The following is a 16,686-nucleotide window of genomic DNA, read 5'->3' as shown; positions in this document are numbered from 1 at the left end:
GTTAATAAGTGCAATTGGCCGATATGAGGAGGGATTCAACTCATCCTTGCCTTTCTTCTTGAATAGAACGATAGTGGCCCATCGCCAGGAATCTGGAATAGCCCCAGCTTGAGCAGCCCTACAAACAGCAAGCATATCCTGTCTGACTATTGGCAAGAAGGTCTTATAAAACTCTAGATGAATACGATAGGGGCCAGCAGCCTTGCCATTGGCCAAGGATTAAATAGCATTTTCCACCTCCTCCCAGCTGATAGGTGCCGAGAGGGATTCAAGGGTGTCTATAGACTGAAAAAATTCATCCAAGCCAGCTTGATTTCTAACAATAGCAGGGTCCTCTGTATAGAGACTAGAATAAAAACTCACAAAGACATCCATTACACCGCTAGGGGTCTCCTGCACACAACCCTGTTGATCCATCACTCGGACAATTCGGTTAGCCATATCCCTCTGTTGTAATCTCTTCGCAAGGACCTTTCCTGAGTTTTCCCCGAATTCATACATTAAAATTCGAAATTGAATATATTTAGCTGCAAGATCCTGATAGAGTGGTTCAAGCAAATTAGATTTTAATATGGTGAACGCCTTCTGACTACGGGACAGATCTTGGCCCAATCGGATATTAGTGCTCAATTTGAGTTCCGCTTGTCGTAACAGGTCCAGCCTGTCTTTGATCTGCTGCTGTGCACGTTTCCACCGGTGGTATGCAAAGCTTTTTGTTTCTCCGTGTAGTGCAGCTTTGAATGCATCCCAGACCACACAGTCAGGGGCGGTCCCCCTATTAATATCCATAAATTCTGAAATCCACGCAGCCATGTGTTCCTGGTATTGCTGATCTAAAAGCAACTTCCTCTCAAAGGTCCATGATCTAGCCTGTTTAGCAGGGCGATCCCAAAAAAGATCAACAATTATAATATTATGGTTGGATATGGTCCTAGGAACAACCTCGATTTTTGCAGTCCCAGCACTTTGGTCGGACAAAAAAACATAATCAAGGCGGACCATTTTATTATGCGGAATAGAGTAAAATGTGTATCCATCCTTATCTTGATGATGATAATGCCACACATCTCTCAAACCGTGTTCCACAACAAGAATCTGCAGAGCCTTAAATACTCGAGGCTTCCGGCCCACATATTCATGATGAGTTAACAAATGAATTTGACTGGGTAAATTAATATTAAAATCGCCACAGAATAACATTAGATGGGGCCACCCCACTAATTTGAAATTTAAATTTCTAAGGACTTGAGGGTCATCCAGGTTAGGACCATATATTCAACAGATCGAAAGAGGACGACTATTTACCAATAAATCGTAAATAACCCAACTTCCTAGATTGTCCTCTTTTCCTCTTTTAACACACCCGACCCCTGTCTTAAGCAAAATAGCAACCCCCCAAATCGTAGATGTTTGGCAGGAGCAGGCCACTAACTCATACCCAGGGTATCTTAAAAACCCACGATTACTCCATGGGATGTGGGTCTCCTGTAGACATATTAGGTCAACCTGCATAATTTGGAAAATCTTGCAAAAGATCCTGCACTTTTTGACATTATTTAACCCACAAATATTCCATGTAGCACAACGCAGTCTATCCTCCCCCATTCAAAAATAGCATAAACCAGAACTCTCCAAGACCCAATTTACTCATACAACAGGTATTCGACTTTCTGAACCTGAATTCACAAAATATTCCAATCAATACAACATAGGACATGCTTCCTAAACTCGGGCATGATTCTGACAACCAAATTGCCCAAAGTTTTCCAGTGACTGTTTACAATTGCTGGTTATGAGACAGCATTTTATCCTCCTTGGGGAGGTGTGAACGACTTTCAAGATTCAACACAAAGGGCCATCCATTGGCGAGGTGTCATCTCTCCCTAGCAGGAAGGTCAAATAGGGTGTGAGCCCAAAAGATGAGTTCCAATGCATAAAAGAGGCACTCCTGACACCAATACCTGAGATAACATCTGTACTGAAGACTAACTCACTGTTTCCCGAAACCATCAAATACAGCCTATATGAAAGATTGGACTGCATCTGTTGCTCTGCAGGCTAGCAAAGAAAGGACTGTGCCAGTGGTGCCCCACTCAAGGAAAAAGTATCCCTGAGCCTCAGACACAAAAAGTGACTTTAAGAGTCAGCTGGATACATTTATATTACAGCAACAGGACCACAAAAGCTGAAGAAGTCTGCCTTGCTGAGTTAGTAGTCAAGAATGCCTGACCACCACTGACCACTCAAGTGCAGCCTAAGAGACTGAGCTCCAATGCTTAAAAGTTGCACCAAGTCTGCTGAACCCAGGAGAGATGTCACCTAGCATGGAAGTTATCTCCTGTTAAAGGGTACTGCTTCTTTCACTGATACCAGCAGACCAGTGGCATCTGGTTTTTGGCTGGATTTCAATCAGACTTCTGGGGACAGTGACCCTATGGCCATATTCATCCCATCATGTTCGTAGACCGAGGAATGTTTTCAGAAAGACAACTATAACTGGATCAGTATCCTTCAGCATATTCAGCATGCTGTATCCCTTGCATCAGAAACACTCTATGAAAGTCTATGGCGGTGGCCCATAGAGTCTGGAACTGGACGGGAGACTGCTTTGACTATGAGGTAGTTGTCCAACTAAGCCTCTTTGGCCCCTGGGACTCGTTCCCTTCAGGAGTTGGTCACCCAAAGTGAGCCGAAGTAGTAGTTTGCAAATAATAAAAGTTTTGCAAATATTACAGTTAGTGCGGTTCACTGCAATGATGTATTGCACTAAGCGAAATAGCAGTGGTTTATTGTTCATTGAAAAATCATATGTCTGGCACCCGGTGGATTCTTGTCATTGATGTGTCCATTTAAAAATGAAAGTACAATGTATTTTTATAAATTGGAGTTGGATTTTCCTGAGTCTCATTTCATTCTTTTGCAGCTGTTTTGGTACTTCTTTATGCTTCACACTTGTTCTATCAATATTGTAATACTGCTCACAGCCACAACTAATTATGTTACGCTAAGGTTGTTTAGACTAATCTGGCCAGACCCAGTACAGGTAGTGAGTTTATTGTGCGGTGAGGTCTCACAATAACACCATATAATAAACAGCTTTCCTCACACTTGTTATTAAGTGTGATCAATGATCAAGCCTCCATAACTCTCCAGCTAGGTTTCAGAAATAAAAATACTAGTACATAAGTTGCACCAAGATTGCAAATGAGGGTGTAAAAAGGGTACCAAAATGTTCAACCTTCATTGAATTTTTTGGGGGAATTCCCACAGGGTTTTGGTAAAGGCCACATCATGAAGCCACTCCCTGCTTGGTCAGATACACAAAACAATGAATGGGTGAAGTGCAAGGTAATGAACCCACTGCCCCGATTTCACAGTAAAAGGCTCTCTGCAATAAAATACTGTAGGATGATTGCAGAGCATATCCCATCACTGAAGAGTATGTCAAGTGCTGATTGAGAATTTGAAGAGGGAGATGGCAGGTGTTAGAACCGGCTGTCTCTAGTTGGCAGAGGTATGCACTTCTGACAAATAGGGACCCACCTTTTCTAGTCAGGGCAAGAGGATCACACCCTTTGATAACCCCTGCTCACCCCCTTGGTAGCTTGGCAGAGCAGACAGGCTTATCTCAGAGGCTGTGTGTTAAGCATTTATGACCACATACAGTAATAAAGTGAATACACTACAAATGGACACGACACAGTAGTATTATAAAAATAAGGATTTTTATATAAGGCTTAGCACAAGGCCAAATAACGACAAAAATATACCACAGTCTTAATAAATACTCTTGGAAGGGAAAATAATAGTTCAAATGTAGTTTCTTCTTAGCACAAAGTCTTTAGTATCAAAAGCAACTCTTCTTCTTGAAAACACAGTTCTTGGCAACAATGTAACCCACACAGGAGTCCCACGACGTCGAGGCAAAGTTAATCCAAAGGGTTCGGCGTCGACTGCGAGGAGCGCTACGTCGAGCCCGGAGTCCAGCAGACCCCCACAACACAGTACCTTGGAAAAGCGAAGCACACGATGATCAGCGGCGTCGAGATGTCCGGCGTCGCGTCTCCGGCGTCAATCCGGCCTCGGAGTCTGGGCGACTTGCAGTGGCGTCGACAGATGCCAGGCAGGAGCAGGCGTCATCGTCGATGATGATGTTGAAAGATGCGATCAGCAGCGGTGCAGACACGAGGTCACTTGGAGCTGGAGCCGAACTCACTACTCACTGGTGTTGCTGCTGGCGTCGATCGGGCCCGGCGGCCGGCGTCGAGGAAGCGGGACACTGGAGCCGTTACTCACAATGTCGAGCTGGATTCGGCTACGTCCGTCGGCGTCGAGATTGCTGGATTCTTTCACAGGTGCTGGATTCACAGGTTCCATCAAACAGCACTTTAAGCAGATGAAGTCCTTTAGCCCTGTGACTTCAACAGGAGGCTGGCACTCTTCCAACCCTTGGAGATTTTCTTAGCAAAGTTTGAGAGTACACACACAGTTCCTCTCTCCTGGTTCCTTGGCAAAAATAAAGAAGCAATGCAGGATTCCCCCCCAGCAAACAGCACACTGGCAGAAGGGGTAGGCAAGTCCTTGGATCAGCAGGCTTCTTGTCCTTGGTTCAGGTTTCCTTGTCAGAAGTGATCTAAATTTTTGGTTCAGGGGTCCTTCTCTTATACCCCTTTTTGGCTTTGATCCCTTTGTCCATGCAGGGGAATTTCCCAACATCCTGGGTCTGTTGTGGGTGTAGCCAGGCAGAGGCACCTGGCCTATTCACTGAGCAGGGCTGGGTCCTCAGACGCCCAGCAGGAGGTGGAGCCAGCATTGTCACTGGCAGGAGCAGAGCTATCGGCCTCCTGGTAGGAGGTGGGGCCAGGATTGTCCATGGTGGGCACAGAGCCATCAGTCGCCTGGCAGGAGGTGGAGCCAGCATTGTATCAGGCAGGACAGGCTATCAGAAGCTACTCTCCCCCTACTCTCAACGCAAATGTCCCACTTATCCCACACTGACTCATCAGATCTCTGGGGCCACCCATCTCCTGTCACACACACACCAAACCAGCAGAAACCAGAAATAGTTAGACAAGAAAATAGCCACTTTCTAAAAGTGCTATTTTCAAACCCAGAGTCCAAAAACCATCCACACCAACGGATGCGTAATTAAACCCCGAGTTCAGGGATTCCAAACTCGACATTGCACCATGCTCCCCGAGCCAGCTAGGATTATAGCATTAATAATCCTGGCAGCCCATTCTAACTAATGGAGAGCAGGTTACCTCGCAATAGTGAAAAACGAATATGGCGGTAATTCACTATTAGGACATGCCAACTTTGTCAGGCCTGTCCTACCTTATACTTACAACGCACCCTGCCCGTGGGCCTACCATAGGGGTGACTAACATGAAGTTAAGGGAAGGTTTGGGGACTGGCAAGTAGGTGTACTTGCGCAGTCAGCGTGACAGTACCAGACTGCACGTAGGTCTAGCAATGGCAGACCTGTAGACACATTTTACTAGGCCGCTCTTGTGGGTGGCACAACGGGTGCTGCAAGCCCACGAGCAGCATTTGTATTTACATGCCCTGGCACTCGCGGTGCACTAGACTAGGGACTGACAGTAAATCAAATAAGCCAAACATGGAATTCAATCAATACAGTAATTTAACATAGGGAGCACTTGCACTGTGGCACTGATCAGCAGTGGCACAGTGCCCAAAGCATATACCAGCAAAAACATCGTAAAACAGTGGAGGCAAACAGAAAAAATGGAGGAGAGACTCAAGCCAATGATGTCAGGTCTAACACGTGTCCCCTCCAGCTGAAATGTGGGGAGAACTACCCTTGACCTAGGGAGTCCTCATCACTAAGGCGGAAAAATCTGGACAGACCATCAGCATTGGCGTGATCTGTACCAGGGCGGTGTTCCACCGTAAAGTCCATCCCCTGTAGGGAAATGGACCACCTCAACAGTTTTGGATTCTCACCCTTCATCTGCATCAACCATCTGAGGGGGCTGTGGTCTGTCTGAACCCGGAAGTGAGTCCCAAACAGGTAGGGTCTTAGCTTCTTCAGCGCCCAGACCACAGCGAATGCTTCTCCCTCTATCGCACTCCACCTCGTTTCCCTGGGAAGTAACCTCCTACTTATGAAGGCTATGGGTAAGTCTCGGCCCTCTTCATTCACCTGAGCTAGAACAGCCCCCACGCCATGCTCTGAAGCATCCGTCTGGACAATAAATTCTTTAGAAAAGTCGGGTGCCTGGAGTATAGGTGCAGTGCACATTGCAGTTTTCAGGGTGTCAAAGGCCGTTTGACAGGCGTCAGTCCAGATCACATTTCGTGGCTGCTTCCTGGAAGTCAGCGAAGTCAAGGGGTGCACAATGTTACCATAATCCTTGACAAACCTCCTGTAGTAACCCGTGAGTCCTAAGAAGGCTCTCACCTGAGTTTGGGTTTTGGGCGGTGCCCAAGCCAGGATGGTATCAATCTTGGGTTGCAGGGGGGCCACCTTGCCGCTCCCTACTTGGTGCCCCAAGTACACCACAGAACCCTGCCCAATCTGGCACTTACTGTCTTTGATTGTGAGGCCTGCTCTGCGCAGGGCCAACAACACTTCCTGGAGGTGGCGCAAGTGTTCCTCCCAGCTGGCACTGAACACTGCGATGTCGTCCAGGTAGGCGGCACTGAAATCCTCTAGTCCAGCCAAGACCTGGTTGACCAACCTCTGGAAGGTGGCTGGTGCATTCTTCATCCCAAAGGGCATCACCCGGAACTGGTATAGCCCATCTGGTGTGGAGAATGCTGACCTCTCTTTTGCCCCATCAGTTAAGGCGATCTGCCAGTACCCAGACGTTAGATCAAACGTGCTAAGGTACCGTGCAGCCCCCAACCGATCTATGAGCTCATCAGCTCTGGGGATGGGGTGTGCGTCAGTCTTGGTGACTGAATTGAGTCCTCGGTAATCCACCCAGAACCGAAGTTCTGGTGAAGCACCAGGCGCTGCAGCCTTCGGGACCAAGACCACTGGGCTGGCCCAAGGACTGCTAGAGGACTCAACCACCCCTAAGGCAAACATTTTGGAGACCTCCTCCTTAATGTATGCTCTGACCTTGTCAGTCACCCTGTAAGCCTTGTGCTTGACAGGAGTGCTATCCCCGGTGTCCACATCATGGACACACCAGTGAGTGACACCAGGAATCAAGGAGAACAGATCAGGAAATTGCCCCAACAGGTGGCGACAATCTTGCTGCTGTTCAAGGGTCAGTGTGTCAGAGAGGACCACACCATCCACTGACCCATCTTGCTCTTTTGCATACAGGAGGTCAGGAAGAGGCTCACTCTCCTCCCCCATTCCAGCATCTGTAGCTAGGAGCATGCCCACCTCGGACCTTTCTAAGTGGGGCTTCAAAGGGTTGACATGTAGGACCCTCAAGGGGTTCCTGGGAGATTTCAAGTCCAGCAAGTAGGTGACATCGCTCTTCTTCTCTACAACCTTAAACGGTCCAGTCCACCTGTCCTTGAGCGCACAAGGTTCCACAGGGGACATGACCCAAACTTCTTGACCAGGCTGAAGTTCAACCAGAGTGGCATTCCAGTCGTACCACTGCTTCATCTCTTCCTGGCTGGCCTCCAGATTTGCCTGAGCAAGATCTCTGAAACGCCGAGTCTGGTTCCTAAAGGCCAGCATGTAACTATACACATCCTGGGGAGGTTTCCTGGGAGATTGCTCCCAGCCTTCTTTGACCAGACTCAAAGGCCCTCTTACCGGGTGACCATACAAAAGCTCAAAGGGGCTGAACCCTAGAGACTTCTGCGGCACCTCTCGGTAAGCAAACAGCAGGCATGGCAAGAGGACGTCCCATTTCCGCCTCATTGGTTCTTTAAGACCCATGATCATGCCTTTAAGGGTCCGGTTGAATCTCTCAACCAGCCCATTTCCTTGAGGGTGGTAAGGAGTGGTGAACTTGTAGGTTACCCCACACTCCTTCCACAGAGACTTCATATAGTTGGAAATGAAGTTGGTGCCCCGGTCTGACACCACCTCTCTGGGGAACCCCATGCGGGAGAAAACACCCATCAGTGCCCGTCCCACCACGGGGGTCGTCACTGTTCGGAGAGGGATGGCTTCCGGGTACCGTGTGGCATGGTCCACCATGACCAGGATGAACCTGCTGCCCAGGGCTGTCTTGGGGTCCAGGGGCCCAACAATGTCAATCCCCACCCAGTCAAAGGGGGTACTGACCACTGGAAAAGGTTGGAGGGGAGCCTTCTGCTTCCTTCCGCTTTTCCCACTTGCCTGGCAAGTGTGACAGGTTTTACAATGGATGTCTACATCCCTTCTCATCTGAGGCCAATAAAAATGGGTGACAAGCCTGTCATAGGTCTTGTCCTGCCCCAGATGTCCAGCTAACGGAACGTCATGAGCCAAACCCAGTAGGAAGGCTCTGAAGCGCTGGGGTACCCACAGCACATGGGCTGACCCAGGCTCAGCAGCCTTAGGTTCGCTATACAGGAGGTCGTTCTCCCAGTAAACAAAATGTGATCCTGACTGATCACCTGAGGTTTGGGCTGAGGCCTGCTGCCTCATACCCACAAGAGAAGGGCACACTTTCTGTTCTGCACAAAATTCCTCCCTGGAGGGACCACCATCCTGCTGCCAATGGGTCAGCTCGGGCAGGTCTCCCAGTTCATCAACTTGTTCCCCTGTGGGCTCCAGGGCATCCCCCTCAGGGTCTACCTCCTCCTGGACCACGGGAACTTTGGGGGCCGGTTTCCCGCGCCTCCTGCCTCTTCTCTTCACAGCTGGGTCCTGGGCCATATTTTCAGGCTCCGGGACCCAATCAACACCCTTACTTGCTGTCATGGATCGAGTGGTTGAACACGCCCACTCTGGCACACCCAACATTTTCAAATGTGTCTCCCTCTCCACCTTAGCCCAAGGGCAGTCTTCTAAATCATTGCCCGGAGACAATCAACAGGCATGGCGGGCCTTACAGCAACTTGAAGAGTACCTGAAACTCCCCCCCATTCAAAGGAAACTTGAGCTACCTCACACTCTTTCTGGGAGTTGTCAGCAGCTATCACGGGGTAGAATGCGTGGGGAACCACCTGCTCTCTGGACACCAAGTGACACTTGACAGCTGTCACATTCGCTCCGGTGTCTCTGAGAGCTTCCACTCTATGGCCATTAATGGTCACCCACTGCCTATATTTATTAGTGTTACTAGGCAGAGGGGGTGGAGGGACCATTTGCATGTCTCCTAGAGAGACCAGGGACATCTCTGCAGGACCCCTCCCACCAGGGGCAACCATCTCCTCCCCTCCCAAGGCTACACTCGCCAACTGACGGGGGGGGGTGCACGTGGTGGTGCATTAGAATTCTTCATGGGACACTGGGGATCATAATACCAGTGTCCCACCTGTCCACAAACGTAGCAGGTCAGTGGGCCCCTATGAACAGGTTTACCTGTCGGGGCCCCTGGCTTCTTCTCAGGGGGAGGCTGGGAACCTTTCCCTTGGTTCCCTTGGGGATTACTTTGGGGCCCTTTCTGGAACTCCTTCTGTTTCCCCTTGTCCCCCCCACTCTTCTGCTGGGGACCCTGCCCACCTTTGGCTGAGTCTCCCACTGGACCATTGTGGACCCTGGTACTGACCCAGCGGTCCGCCTCCTCAGCAAGTTTTCTAGGGTTAGATATCTTGCTATCAATAAGGTGCTGGCGCAGCTCTGGAAAACTGTTATTAGACAAATGCTCCCAAGCAAACAAATCATAAAGAGCTTCATAACTTTCCACTTTGCTGCCCTTTACCCAACCATCCATGGCTCTGCAAAAAAAAGACACATACTCAACCCACGTCGTACCAGGCAACTTCTTACATTCTCTAAAAGCTTGTCTGTACTTTTCTGGGGTTAGGCCATACCTTAACATTAAAGCATCTTTCATATGAGCATAAGACATCCTATCCTCAACAGGCATGTCTAACAGGGTATCTCTCCCCTCATTCACAAAGCGACCCCACAACCCCGCTCCCCAATCCTTCTCAGGGACCCGGTGAGCCAGCAATGCTAACTCGTATGCTTTAAACTATTGACCAATATCTTCATTCTTATGATAATCTTTTATCACATCTTTGGGAAAATAAAACCTACTTTCTGCAGGCACAGATGGGATGCTGCCACAGAGGGATTCAATTCTAACTTCTTAGCTTGGATCTCCAACTCCCTCAATTTGGTATCACGCTCCAAAACTAACTTTTCTCTCTCAAACTCCAACCTTTTGGTCTCCAAATCAGCTTCTCTCCTACCTCTTGCATTTTCTAACTCCAACTGCCCATTTATCTTAAGCCTTGCCATTTCCATGTTGTATGCTCACTCTTTCGCCCTTTCTTCTCTTTCTTCAGGGGAAAGACCTTTGGATGAAACACTGCTACCGGGAGAGGACACAGGCCCATTCACTGGCACCTCCTCATCCCCTTCCCCTGGCGGTACCACCACCGCATCAGAGGGATCTCTGGACTCCAACCAGGCCTCCAGTGCTTTGAAATATCCATCCTTTCTTGAGAGGCCTGTGGTAGGAACTTTAAACAGCTTGCAAAAGTATTGCAGCTGCTTTTTCCCGTATTCCTTCATCTTCTCCCTATCAAATTCCTCCACAACAACAACAGGGGCAGTGACTCTGGTGTCACTCATGGTCAAAACTGGCAGTGTTCAAAAAATCAAGCTTCAGAAAAGCGGAGAACAAAAATAGAATCCTTCCAAATTAGATTGTGGCTGCGCTATGGTCTGCTTTCACTATGTAGCGCACACTAATCACTGCACATGGGTCATATATGCAAGGTTCAAATCCTCACCGCTGTGTCCAATGTTGAAACCGGCTGTCTCTAGTTGGCAGAGGTATGCACTTCTGACAAATAGGGACCCACCTTTTCTAGTCAGGGCAAGGGGATCACACCCTTTAATAACCCCTGCTCACCCCCTTGGTAGCTTGGCAGAGCAGACAGGCTTATCTAAGAGGCTGTGTGTTAAGCATTTATGACCACATTCAGTAATAAAGTGAATACACTACAAATGGACACGACACAGTAGTATTATAAAAAGAAGGATTTTTATATAAGGCTTAGCACAAGACCAAATAACGACAAAAATATACCACAGTCTTAATAAATACTCTTGGAAGGGAAAATAATAGTTCAAATGTAGTTTCTTCCTAGCATAAAGTCTTTAGTATCAAAAGCAACTCTTCTTCTTGAAAACACAGTTCTTGGCAACAATGTAACCCAAACGGGAGTCCCACAACGTCGAGGCAAAGTTAATCAAAAGGGTTCGGCGTCGACCGCGAGGAGCGCTACGTCGAGCCCGGAGTCGAGCAGACCCCCACAACACAGTACCTTGGAAAAGCGAATCACATGATGATCAGCGGCGTCGAGATGTCCGGCGTCGCGTCTCCGGCGTCGATCCGGCCTCGGAGTCTGGGCGACCTGCAGCGGCGTCGACAGATGCCAGGTAGGAGCAGCGCTCACGAGGTGAAGCAGGATACGGCGTCGTTGTCGATGTCGATGATGATGTTGCAAGAGTGAGCAGCGCTCATGGCGTCGAGAGGGCACGAAGTCGATGCGATCAGCAGCGGTGCAGACACGAGGTCACTTGGAGCTGGAGCCGAACTCACTACTCACTGGCGTTGCTGCTGGCGTCGATCGGGCCCGGCGGCCGGCATCGAGGAAGCGGGACACTGGAGCCGTTACTCACGATGTCGAGCTGGATTCGGCGACGTCCATTGGCGTCGAGATTGCTGGATTCTTTCAGAGGTGCCGGATTCACAGGTTCCAGCAAACAGCACTTTAAGCAGATGAAGTCCTTTAGCCCTGTGACTTCAACAGGAGGCTGGCACTCTTCCAGCCCTTGGAGATTTTCTTAGCAAAGTTTGAGAGTACACACACAGTTCCTCTCTCCTGGTTCCTTGGCAAAAATAAAGAAGCAATGCAGGATTCCCCCCAGCAAACAGCACACTGGCAGAAGGGGTAGGCAAGTCCTTGGATCAGCAGGATTCTTGTCCTTGGTTCAGGTTTCCTTGTCAGAAGTGATCTAAATTCTTGGTTCAGGGGTCCTTCTCTTATACCCCTTTTTGGCTTTGATCCCTTTGTCCATGCAGGGGAATTTCCCAACATCCTGGGTCTGTTGTGGGTGTAGCCAGGCAGAGGCGCCTGGCCTATTCACTGAGCAGGGCTGGGTCCTCAGACGCCCAGCAGGAGGTGGAGCCAGCATTGTCACTGGCAGGAGCAGAGGTTTCGGCCTCCTGGTAGGAGGTGGGGCCAGGATCGTCCATGGCAGGCACAGAGCCATCAGTCGCCTGGCAGGAGGTGGAGCCAGCATTGTATCAGGCAGGGCAGGCTATCAGAAGCTACTCTCCCCCTACTCTCAACAAAAATGTCCCACTTATCCCACACTGACTCATCAGATCTCTGGGGCCACCCAGCTCCTGTCACACACACACCAAACCAGCAGAAACCAGAAATAGTTAGACAAGAAAATAGCCACTTTCTAAAAGTGCTATTTTCAAACCCAGAGTCCAAAAACCATCCACACCAACGGATGCGTAATTAAACCCCGAGTTCAGGGATACCAAACTCGACATTGCACCATGCTCCCCGAGCCAGCTAGGATTATAGCTTTAATAATCCTGGCAGCCCATTCTAACTAATGGAGAGCAGGTTACCTTGCAATAGTGAAAAACGAATATGGCGGTAATTCACTATTAGGACATGCCAACTTGGTCAGGCCTGTCCTACCTTATACTTACAACGCACCCTGCCCGTGGGCCTACCATAGGGGTGACTAACATGAAGTTAAGGGAAGGTTTGGGGACTGGCAAGTAGGTGTACTTGCGCAGTCAGCGTGACAGTACCAGACTGCATGTAGGTATAGCAATGGCAGACCTGTAGACACATTTTTACTAGGCCGCTCTTGTGGGTGGCACAACGGGTGCTGCAAGCCCACGAGCAGCATTTGTATTTACATGCCCTGGCACTCCTGGTGCACTAGACTAGGGACTGACAGTAAATCAAATAAGCCAAACATGGAATTCAATCAATACAGTAATTTAACATAGGGAGCACTTGCACTGTGGCACTGATCAGCAGTGGCACAGTGCCCAAAGCATATACCAGCAAAAACATTGTAAAACAGTGGAGGCAAACAGAAAAAATGGAGGAGAGACTCAAGCCAATGATGTCAGGTCTAACAGCAGGCAAGGCAACACTATTTTCTCAGTGTCTGCTGGGGCAAGGTACTCTGCACATGGTGTGGCTAAAGGCCATGAAGTATCACCAGTATCTGCTGAGTACAACCAATGGACTTGCCCAGAAAGGGGGGAAATTATCAGAAGGTCTTACAAAAGGCACTGATGGGGGTGCCCAAATGTCATTGGCAAAAAGGAAGATGATTCGCTAATTGCTTGTTCTTTGGTCCATGGACTCAGCATACGGCATGGCTTATGGATGAATGTCATTGTGTACATGCTATCAGGCAGGAAGCCTTGGCCTGGTCTGGCCAAAGCATATGTACTTTTCTCATACCCTTGAGCATGGCCAAAATATTGTGACCTCCACAGTTAGAATGCAATCTGGGTGCAAGGTCTGACTAAAGTTCACCGTTAGACCTGGCATCTTTGGCGTGGCATCCCCTGACTTTTTGCCTTCAGACCTCCTGTTTTTACTGACTTCGCTTTTGCTGGCTTTACCACTGCTAACCAGTGCGAAAGTGCATGTGCTCTCTGCTTTACACATGATAACACTGGCTTATCCAAACTGGCATGCTTAATATACTATAAGACCCCAGTAATGTGCACTACATGTGCCCAGGGACTGCAACTTAAATGCTATTAGTGGGTTTGCAGCACTAATTATGCCACCCACTTCAGTAGCTCTGTAAACATGTCAGAGGCCTTTCATTGCAGAGCCTGTGTGTGCAGTTTTACACTGTCATGTCAACATGGCAAGTTAACACTCTTGCCAGGCCCAAATCTTCCTTTTTAATCCTTATAAGTCAACCGTAAGGTAGGTTCGGGACATCTCAAGGGCAGGGTGCAGTGTATTCAAAAAGTAGGATATGTAATTTAACGTTTTACATCCTAGGGGCTGATTTCGATGTTGGATGGTCTCAGGTCCGTCCGACATTGTTCAGGAGCCATAACCGACCGACCTGCTGTCATCGGTTATGGCCCTTCAAGTACAATGCGACCGAACCCTGTTCGGTCGCCCTTGTATACTTCACTATGAGAGCATGCATTCTGAGCAGAATGCATGCCTGCCTTGTGAAAAGCAGGGGTGCAGTTCATCCCTGCACCCTGCGGCCGGCACCCCAAGGTGCCTGCCACTGGGTGCAGGGAACAACAGGGGGGCACCATAGGTGCCCCCAGGCTGCCAGTCATATGGGGGCCCTGCAGGGGTCCCCCAGCGACAGTTGCTGACTGCTTTTTTGTGCCAGAAACTCTGGCATGAAAAGGCAGTGAAAAACTGCCATCGTACTCCCTTGGTCGTAAAGAGGTGACCGGGGGGAGTACTGGAGGATTTCTGGACGGCAGACGGGCTCTTCGAGCCCTTCGTAAGCAATCCGGAAATCGAGTCAGATTTCTTTCCAACCGAGCCCATCGGAATGGCTTGGTCGGAAAGGAATCTGGCCGGCACATTCCGATTCGGTCTGAAGGGCCCTGACCATTGTTGGGAGCCCTTCCAGCCGAAATCGGAATCGGCCCCCGAGTAGTGAAAAACTCTTACATTCAATTTTCACTACTGCAAGACCTGTCTCTCCTACAGGTTAACATTGCAATTATCTTATTACATCTAATAAGTATAATTTCTAATTGGGAAGAGATGGGATTTGTTGGACCTGGCTCTTTTTGCAGGGTTATCCCTAAATATTTTGCCTTCTTCTTCCTATTTTTCTGACATTCTTTTTGTTGGATTTAGGACTCTGGGCACCCTACCACTGCTAACTAGTGCTAATGTGCATAGGCTCTCCCCCTAAAATGTAATGGTAATTGATGGCATATTTGTTTTACCAGTAAGTCCCTAGTACAGCTCACTATGGTGCCCAGGGCCAGTAAAGCTAATGCTACTAGTGGGCCTCTATTGTGTATGTTGGATTTTTATCATTTTGGTCTTCTGCTATTTAGATAAATATTGTCTATTTTTCTAAATTGATGTGGGGTCCTTTTGTAGTGTTTTCACTGTACTGGAATGAAGCGATTCCGATGTCGGACAGACTCAGGTCGGCCCAACATCGGTCAGGAGCCGTAACTGACCGACCTGCTGTCGTTGGTTACAGCCCTGTAAGTACGAGGCGACCGAACACTGTTCGGTCGCACTCGTATACTTCACTATGGGAGCATGCATTCTGAGCGGAATGCATGCTGGCATTATGAAAAGCAGGGGTGCAGTTCATCCCTGCACCCTGTGGCCGGCACCCCAAGAAGCCTGCCACTGGGTGCAGGGATCAACAGAAGAGCACCATAGGTGCCCCAGGCTGCTGCACCCATGGGGGCCCTGCTGGGGTTCCCTAGAGACAGTTTCCGACTGTCTTTTCATGCCGGAAACTCTGGCATAAAAAGGCAGTGAAAAACTGCCATCGTACTCCCTCTGTAGTAAAGAGGCGACTGGGGGAGTACTGAAGGATTTCCGGACGGCGGACAGGCTCTCTGAGCCCAATGTAAGCCATTCGGAAATCCAAGTCGGATTCCTTTCTGACCTAGCCCATCGGAATGGCTTGGTTGGAAAGGTATCCGCCTGGCACATTCCGATTCAATCGGAAGGGCTCTTACCATCGTTCGGAACTCTTCCAGCTGAAATCGAAATCGGCCCCTATGTGTGTGTGTGTTTGTGTATACAAATACTTTATGAATTGCCTCTGAGATAAACCTGACTACTCTGTGCCAAGCTACCAAGGGGTTGATCAGGGGTTATTTTAGTTGTTTAACCTACTTACCTGGACTAGAGCAAGGGTCCCTACATGGACAGAGTGCAAACCAATGCAAACTAGAGACCCCATTTCAAAAGGTTCACTGACAGAGTATCGATACCTAAAGCATCCGCTTACCAAAATATCTTGTCATAAATATCGATTTCAAAAGTATCAACATCCTATATTCATTATGGTAAGTACAAAAACAAAATATTGGCCATTATTATAGTTGTACAAAGTAGTATAGCTATATATATATATATTCACTAAAAAAACCATAGGTTTCACACACGTTATAGTTAGGAATTAGCATTTAAAAAACCTTAGAAATTTACTAAAAAACTATAGGTTTCGCGAATGTTATAGTTAGCTGGACATTTCACTCATACAAAACCATTGAAATTCCCCCGTTACAGTTAATACAGCTAACTATAATTCACGCGCCCCCAATGCACTGCTGATGACGTCAGATATTACATCACTCATGACATGGTCAGTGACATCACTCATGATATCACTGATGACATCTCAAATTACATCACTGATGACATCACTGATGACATCATCCAGTGAATGTGTGTCTTTCTGAAAAATAAATATGTTTTATACATGTATATCTGAAGGTCGATGGAAGAATAAATGTGTAAATAAGTGTCTAAATGGATGTTTTTGAAAAAATGATTGTATAACTGACTTATTAATTGTATCTTAGTGAATACATGTATTAGCGAGTAATGTTTAAATATGTA

Source organism: Lissotriton vulgaris, chromosome 5, assembly GCF_964263255.1.
Source record: "Lissotriton vulgaris chromosome 5, aLisVul1.2, whole genome shotgun sequence".
Taxonomy (NCBI): domain Eukaryota; kingdom Metazoa; phylum Chordata; class Amphibia; order Caudata; family Salamandridae; genus Lissotriton; species Lissotriton vulgaris.
The sequence above is the reverse complement of the archived record's forward strand: the minus strand, read 5'-3'. Positions refer to the sequence as shown.